The sequence below is a fragment of the Zosterops lateralis genome (genome assembly GCF_965231275.1).
Source record: "Zosterops lateralis genome assembly, chromosome: 2".
NCBI lineage: Eukaryota > Metazoa > Chordata > Aves > Passeriformes > Zosteropidae > Zosterops > Zosterops lateralis.
Window position 1 is genome coordinate 71,632,308 of NC_139763.1, and position 7,495 is coordinate 71,639,802.

General features: G+C 37.4%; 1 long non-coding RNA gene across 1 annotated transcript; it reads left to right on the plus strand.

Annotated features, from left to right (window-relative positions):
* The first annotated feature begins 2,519 nt into the window (after positions 1–2,519).
* Positions 2,520–6,838, plus strand: LOC310906012. The gene is made up of 3 exons (XR_014589326.1): positions 2,520–2,666; positions 5,204–5,351; positions 6,204–6,838. It is a non-coding gene; the product is annotated as an uncharacterized lncRNA (long non-coding RNA).
* The last annotated feature ends 657 nt before the right edge of the window (positions 6,839–7,495 follow it).

Below are 7,495 nucleotides of genomic sequence, written 5' to 3' on the forward strand. Positions count from 1 at the left end.
AGTCAGTTTTCCTTATCTAAAGTAAATCCAATATAATTAGCAAATTTAAATTTGCATATTTCATTAAAATAGCCAATTACTGACTAGAAACAACAAATTATTTCAGAAAAAGCACACAAGTAAATGTGTGTAATGTAACTGCAGAACCTAATGAGATAAAAACAAAAGCATTAATCATAAATGATTAGCAATATGTCAACATTATGAATTAATTTTTAATACCACAGGCAAGGTTTCCTGAGCAAAATTTCTTACATAAGATTCGTATTCCCAAAGCATGATAATTTGTAGCCAGATGCTCAGTGCTATTGATGATGATACGAATAACTAGTAAGCCCTTTGGGGGAATATGAGAATAATGCATTTAAGAAGAAAGGAATGATTTACGGTGTGCATGAAAAAGAAATTTTAGACGACTTATCTTCAACTCTGCTCTTAAGAGATTTTCTTCTCAGCTCACCTAGGGGTTTTGTCAAAGGTTCAGCCATCATCAAACTGGCGTAACCATTCCCACTGAGACTCAATACTGAAAGGAAAGAATTAATGTAATTTCTGACCTTCTGTTGCCTGTGTTCAGAACAATTTTAATGATAAGCACAGAGCACTGCTTCATGGACTGTCATAGCAGTAAGAGAATTAGGAAAATATTTGAGATGCAAATATTTTTGAAAGGGTACCTCATTTTTTTCTACTTACCTTGGAGATAGATATTATGGATATGTGTGATTTAATTTGAACAATAATTCCAGCATGGGCTTGAAAAATTTCAATACCAGAGACCACACTCATAATTTTTTTGCTTGAACAACCATGCTATTTTGAAGAGGATATTATAGATGTATTGATGTCTTCCATTGTCTGTTCTGATGCAGAATCCAATTCCCTCTGTGAGTCCTGATCAAAAATCAGAGATGGTTTGGGTTGAAAGAGATCTTAGAGATCATCTAGTTCCAAACTCCCCGCATGGACAGGGTCATCATCCACTAAATCAGGTCTGCAGGTCTTTAAGGAATATTGGAAGATAGCCTGAGCAACTGTAGCATATGGAACCTGGGTAAGGGCTGTACAAATGCAGGATGCTTGAAAAAGTGCCTGAAGGAACCATTGTAAGAGAGTTTGAATTAACCTTGTAGGTTAGTACCTTGTAGTACTTGAAGGGTTATCTCCTCTTTGGTTCCATTTCTCTTTGCTTGATCTATTTAAATAGAAATAAAGTATTTTTATTTTTTAAATTAGTCTCTTTCTCTTATAACATGTATGTAAGTGCTACAATGAATTGTTCCAAGGCCTCTGCAGTATATTAAAAACCTGGATAAATTGATAAACTAGGCTTACGTAAATATATCATCTTTACTGATTGCCTACATGAAACCGATTAAAAATCCCAGAATCCCCAACTGTGGGTTTGTATCTTGAATAAAACCCTGAATGAGAACACAATAAACAATTTCAAAGTTAGACACAAAAACATAATTTGTCTAGGATATGTGCAGTTTTGTTAGCTCTCTCATTTACTAAATTATCTATTTGTACTGTTGTATTTTGGTATAGTGGGTATGACCCTTCACAAAATATCTACAGCCAGATGTCCTTTTATATTAAAAATATCCCCACATTCAATATTTCAATTAGTTTAATTGTCATTTCTCTCTCATTAAGCTGAAACGACATACACCTCTCTCTCCTAAATATATATATATTCAAGGAGCAAATTGCAAATTTGAGAAACAAAATATATAAAAATCAAGGGAGGAAGCACTCTATAATGAAGAAGGTGTTAAAAAGAGTATAATTAATTCCTATAATGTTGTTGAAAATTCAAGTCTCCAGTGTTAGACTCATTTGCCCTTGGTTTTCTAGTGATGTTTTGGTGGAAAGGATTGGAATACAGCCTGATGGAAATAAAAACCTGAATTTATTTAAGATTTCAATGAAATTACTATTGGTACATTTAAATGAGAACATGGCCTGAAATGTTATTTGAAAAGAAATACTGGATAAAATGTCTCTCCCTTCTCTGAAGAAAGATTGCTCAATTAGGTTATATGTTGAGTAATACCGAGTGTGTTGAGAAGCTCAGGAGAGTCATTGATTCCAGCTGAGATTAATTCTGAGCTTCTGGCCTGCTTTGAGTGGTGATCTCAAAGTGAAACTCAAAGGTCTCATACCATTGTGAAGCCAAAACACGAAATCTGTTTACTCAGACGTACAAGAACTGAAACTACTGATTCTTGTACAGCTGTTTCACCCATCTCTCTGGTTTAGTGCCTTTGCTCATCAATAAACAAAAATGGAAACTGAATCTCCTTGAGCACTGCCTGTTTTCTCAACTGTCCCCTAAAATGTGTCTCTACAGATTTGCTTATTTTCTGTAGATTTTACCAAACACCATGTGCAGAAATCAGTCAGGGGAAAGGGCAGTGTGTGGGGCAGGGTGCTGGGTCAGCTGTGAAGTGGCCTGTTGTTGGGTGAGCAGGGACAGCATACTGCCCTCTGGCATCATTCCCACCTGGAACTGGGGCAGATGAGTAGACCGATGAAAGTCACTCCAGTTTGTCCTAATCAAATAAAAGATTTTGACATTTGGTGTGTTACCTGCCAGAAGACTATTTGTTTTCCCGACAGCTGGTGAAAGGGAAACACAGGCCCTCTAAACCTGTTTCTTGGTAAGCAAAGGGAAAGCTGCTTATGGCTGAGGGTCATAAGGGTATTTATTTATTTTCAAGGGTAGCCAGCTAGGCACTCACACACTGCTGTTTTGGACATTAAAAAGCTCCACAGTGTTCTGCTGTTTCATTTAGTCTTGCTATTAACAAGTTTTATTGCCCACTCTTGCTCAGTGCATGTTTACGGGAGGCATAAACTCTGCCTTGTGAAATTGTCCTTAAAGCCCTCCAGAAGGCAGTGTGGGCAGGGAGCACCAAAACCAGAGGTTTCTGCATCACACAGACTGACTGTAGCTAAGGATGTATCAGCTCTGGTCTTGCTGCCTCTTTTTTGGGAAGTGGGAACACACTTTGGGAAGTGGGAATGTCTGTCCAGTGTGTCTAGAAAAATGCTGCAGCTTTGGACAGGAATCAATAAAACAACAAACGCTGTGCTGGAGGTACTGAAAGTGATCTAACAAACGTATTTGATGGGGAAATCTTCTGTTTCACATGTAGAAGAGTTATATATGAGGCAGCAAACTCTCTGTCAATTGAAAAATAATTTTATGATGAGAGAACTGCATGAAAATCAAGTGAATGGCAACTTGTGCTCATTAATACACTTGCAGTACTTGGAATAAGAGTAACGATTATTAGTATTGACTTGGCAAAATGCTAGCTTGCATTCCTGCTTTTTTTTCTTTGGGAAGTTATTAAAAATATTGCTAAAATTGTTCTCAACTGCTACTGCAATTATGCCTTGTTTCACTCAAGAAAATGCTGCACTTCACTGGGTCAGTAGCACTCTAATGCATGTCTTTATTCATAGTTTTCATCTAAATAATGCACATAGCCCATTATAAAGCTAAACTGATATGGAAAATGGGAGGTTGATCCATTCCCACAAGAGACACAGATGTTTTTGAGGTTAAACCCCAAAACAACTTAGAAATTTGCAACATTTTAAGACAGGAAAATTGATGACATTAAGCTATCATAAAAAATGCCAAAACTCATCACCAAATGGGGACAACTTGCTAATTAGTATTCACATGACTAAAAGAAAATCCTTTTCTTTCCAATTGATTCCTCTAATGATGAAAAATGTATAAAGCAGAAACACCTATCAGCATCAAAACCAAACTCACTGTGGAAATGCTTAGGTGCTCATAACTTCCCATGGCATCGCATTTCTATAAGGCAAGGTCAGAACAGCATGTTGAATTGAGCTGTAAAAACATTTTGTTGTTGCTTAGGAATGAACTCTGTTCCATAAATAGAGATAAGTGTCTCAGCTCTGGGCAGAAAGGAGGTATTAGGGCTCCAGAAGGTGGCAACCCTGTCCCCAGATCTCTCAGTGCTGGCTGGGTAGGAAGCCTGGCTTAGGCCACCTTCTTACTGCAGAGTAGTCCTACGTGTGTCATGGCAAGGCATTGTCCTTCCACAGCCTGGAGTGCTCATGTCTTGTAGTATCCAACACACTTCCTTGGTGACCAACCAGATTTAGGAGAGTTTTTCTGGCACACAGGTGAACTGTAGAAGAAGACAGTGAGAAATAATCCCAAAACTCCTACCCTCCATTAAGCCTTAAACCAAAAAACCCAAAATCCTTTGAAATTATCTGCCAAGATTATGTGGACACTGGCATTATTTGCACACATTTGTTTTTGCTGTTGGCCCGGATGGAAAGTAAATACCTGAGTTTGTGGTGATTTTAAAAAATATTTTTTGGTGAATGAAAATGCTTCTGGAGCTTCTTAGTATTAGTCAAACTATCCATGCAACCCCTTTTACTGTGATTGTGAGTCTGTACAGGTATTTTTACCATGCAAAAAGACATTTTACAAGCAGGATATACATTGCTAAAGAGAGTTAATTCATTATTTATTGGCCAATCAGTCATCAATGAAGTGAAGAAGTTAGCCTGTGTTGCACTTTGGAACTGTCTGGTCCTTGCTCAGTTGCCATCTGCCAGTGCTCTGCTTTCTTTCCTTAGAGTTTTATGTTGGTTCACAATTTTTCTCTCACATGCTTGGGTTGTTAACTCTTACCAATTGTTATTCAACATTTACATCTATCTCTGTGCTTTCACCTTGGGTTTGCTGGGGTTTGTTTTTAAGCTTTAGCTCATGTACTTTTTAAAACCTTAACATCTGTTCCACCAATAAAATTAAACTGAGGTCATACAGCCAGGCTCCATCAAGCCATACTTGGAATAATACATGGCTGAACCCTGGGGCCACAGGTTTCAGCTGCAGCAAGCTCTTTGTGGGTTTTGCAGAGCTGCCTGCACAGATGATTAGTTCTATAGTCTTCTCTATGTGATTTCATGCTTTTCCTGAACAAGATGCCTATCGGAACCTCTCTATTTTTTGATCTGGTTAGATCTGTAGCACAGAGTTATCCTTTGAGTCTGGTATGCTCGGCAGTAGTTACATACTTCTAGAATGAAGATGTTCTATAGCTTTACAATGAACCATATTAAAAAATGCCATAAAGAAAGAAGAGCATTGTTTGTTCTGCTGAAGATAAACTTCCTGTTCTCTCATCTTCAGAAAGTCATCCCAAGTTAGAGCTGGCTTTAACCAGGACAGGACCCAACTTGAGGGAAGATATGGAGAAGAGATATCCTTCTCTTAGAGGTACACAATGAAGAGACAAGATGCCATGGCAGAAAGCTGTATCAGAGCAAATTTTACCTAGGTATGCAGAAAAAAAATGTGTGCACTATTTAAAGAGAGAGAGAATTAAAGTATTTTAGTAGGTTACAAAGAGAGACTTCGGAATTTTCCTTCTCAGTGCTTTTCAGAATGTGACTGTGGCCTTGGGTCTTCCCCAAGGAAACCAATTGAGTACCTGAGTTAGCTCACCTTTGAGTAAAAAGTTGGAAGAGAGCTCTCCATAGCTCCTTTCCAAGTTAAATTTTTCCTATGATTCTGTGCTGATACATTACATACCTTACCTCAGGGTCTTTTCCTTTTTTTTTTTGTTCTTTATGAGCTGTTGAGCAGGAACTTAAAAGATAGTACATAATTCATAATTCTTCACCAAACTGGGAAGAGCAAATAATCCAAAATAAAACTAGTCCTTCAGACGGTCAGATTTCAAAGTGGTGGACTGATTCCAGCTTTTGAATCCTACAGACTTATTCAAGCAACTCACATATCTGTTCATATTCAAGTCCTTAAAAATTAATACTGGGAATGTAGAACTTGATTATCTAATTAAAGTTTCATTTCATTCTGATAAATTGCCTTATTTTTTAAATCCATCTGTGCTACAGAAAGACAGATGCTAAATGACTGAAAAAAACACCCCTTTTTGTCTTAACTTTGATTCAAAGCTTTGAATTTCAAAATGTCTTCCTCAACCATCACTTTACCACCCCAACTCTACCACTTCCTTTGTAAAGCTGGGCATGTCTCAGAAGATTCTTTGTAGATGATTTGAAAAAATGTTCTCCATGCACATGTTCACTGATGAGTTTTGCTATACCCATGCAGGTTATTTTTTTTTTTTTTCAGTCTACTAAACAGACATTTTGTGTCTGTTTAGACATTTGACTTGACAAGACCATTTGACTGACAGGACATGTCTCAATCTGGAGTGAGGCAAAAGCACTAGGATTCCAGGAAAGATAGTAACTCGTGTGGAGGGTTACTGGATGTGCATAAGCACCACATTCCTGCCTGGTTTTTCACTCCCTTTAGAAGAGACTGATGTTCTTCTCTGATCCTTTTCTAATTGCTGCCTCAGCTGTTGTTAAAATGAAGAAATCAATATTCAGGTGTTGGCATTCCAAAGAGAGCATAATTATGACATTATTTTTTCCTATTGTGTGTGAGCAACTTGAATATAAGAACTATTACATTTAATATGATCTTGATATTGCCACTGAAATTAAGCTTATAGTCTTTATTGCTTGTCACATCATCCTGTATTCTATTTATAATACTTAGCCTAATTTGCAGGTGTGATTTTAGTGGGTGTTTTGAGAATGAACCACTCTGTCACCTGAATACAAGAATAACACAGTCCTATAGATTATGTATTTTGCACCAGTTACCAAGAATGTGTTGCTCTGAGATTGTTGTGCTGTTCTGATAATTGCACACTGATTCCCTGGAAGTCCATGCTGCTTTACATATGACAATAAGATTTTAGCTGTTACAATGTTTTGATGTTCTAAAGCCCAGGAAAAATAAATATTAACTTAACTGGACTTTGTATTGTATTCTGTGGAAGGGATCTCACCTAAATATAGAGGTGAAATGAATTAGACACTGAAATGAATTAGCATAACCTGATTTTCTGGGTTCTCCTTCTTGTCAATATGAGGAGAAATGCACCTCCAGAAGCAGATTCAGACACTTGAATCTATATCTGTGGGAAGAATTCATCACACTAGCTGAACATATTCTCCTTGTGTAAAACAAACTACATTTTCTTATCTGAACAAGATCTGCATTATCCTTTCATTTAGGCATCCGTTTTTGTTTTAATCTTTAACAGTGTCACCTCAGAGAGAGAGAGAGATGAGTTTGCACCGCTATAAATTAATGATTATAACTTTGCCTAAAATCTGATTTTATTCACCTGTGGTGGTGCATGTCCCGACAGATTGCCTGTTCAATCCCTTCTCTGCACTGAATGGCAGATACAGCCCAACATTAAGTATCAGCATACTTTACCTACTGATGAAAGGTTCTTTAAAAGTTCTTCTATAAGTTTAAAACCATATAAGCATATTTTCCATGCTTTTTGTAAATTTTTTAGGGGCATTGATCCCATGTGTACACCACCCCCCCAGGAGCAGCCTGTGCTGAAGACCTGACCACAGGACTATC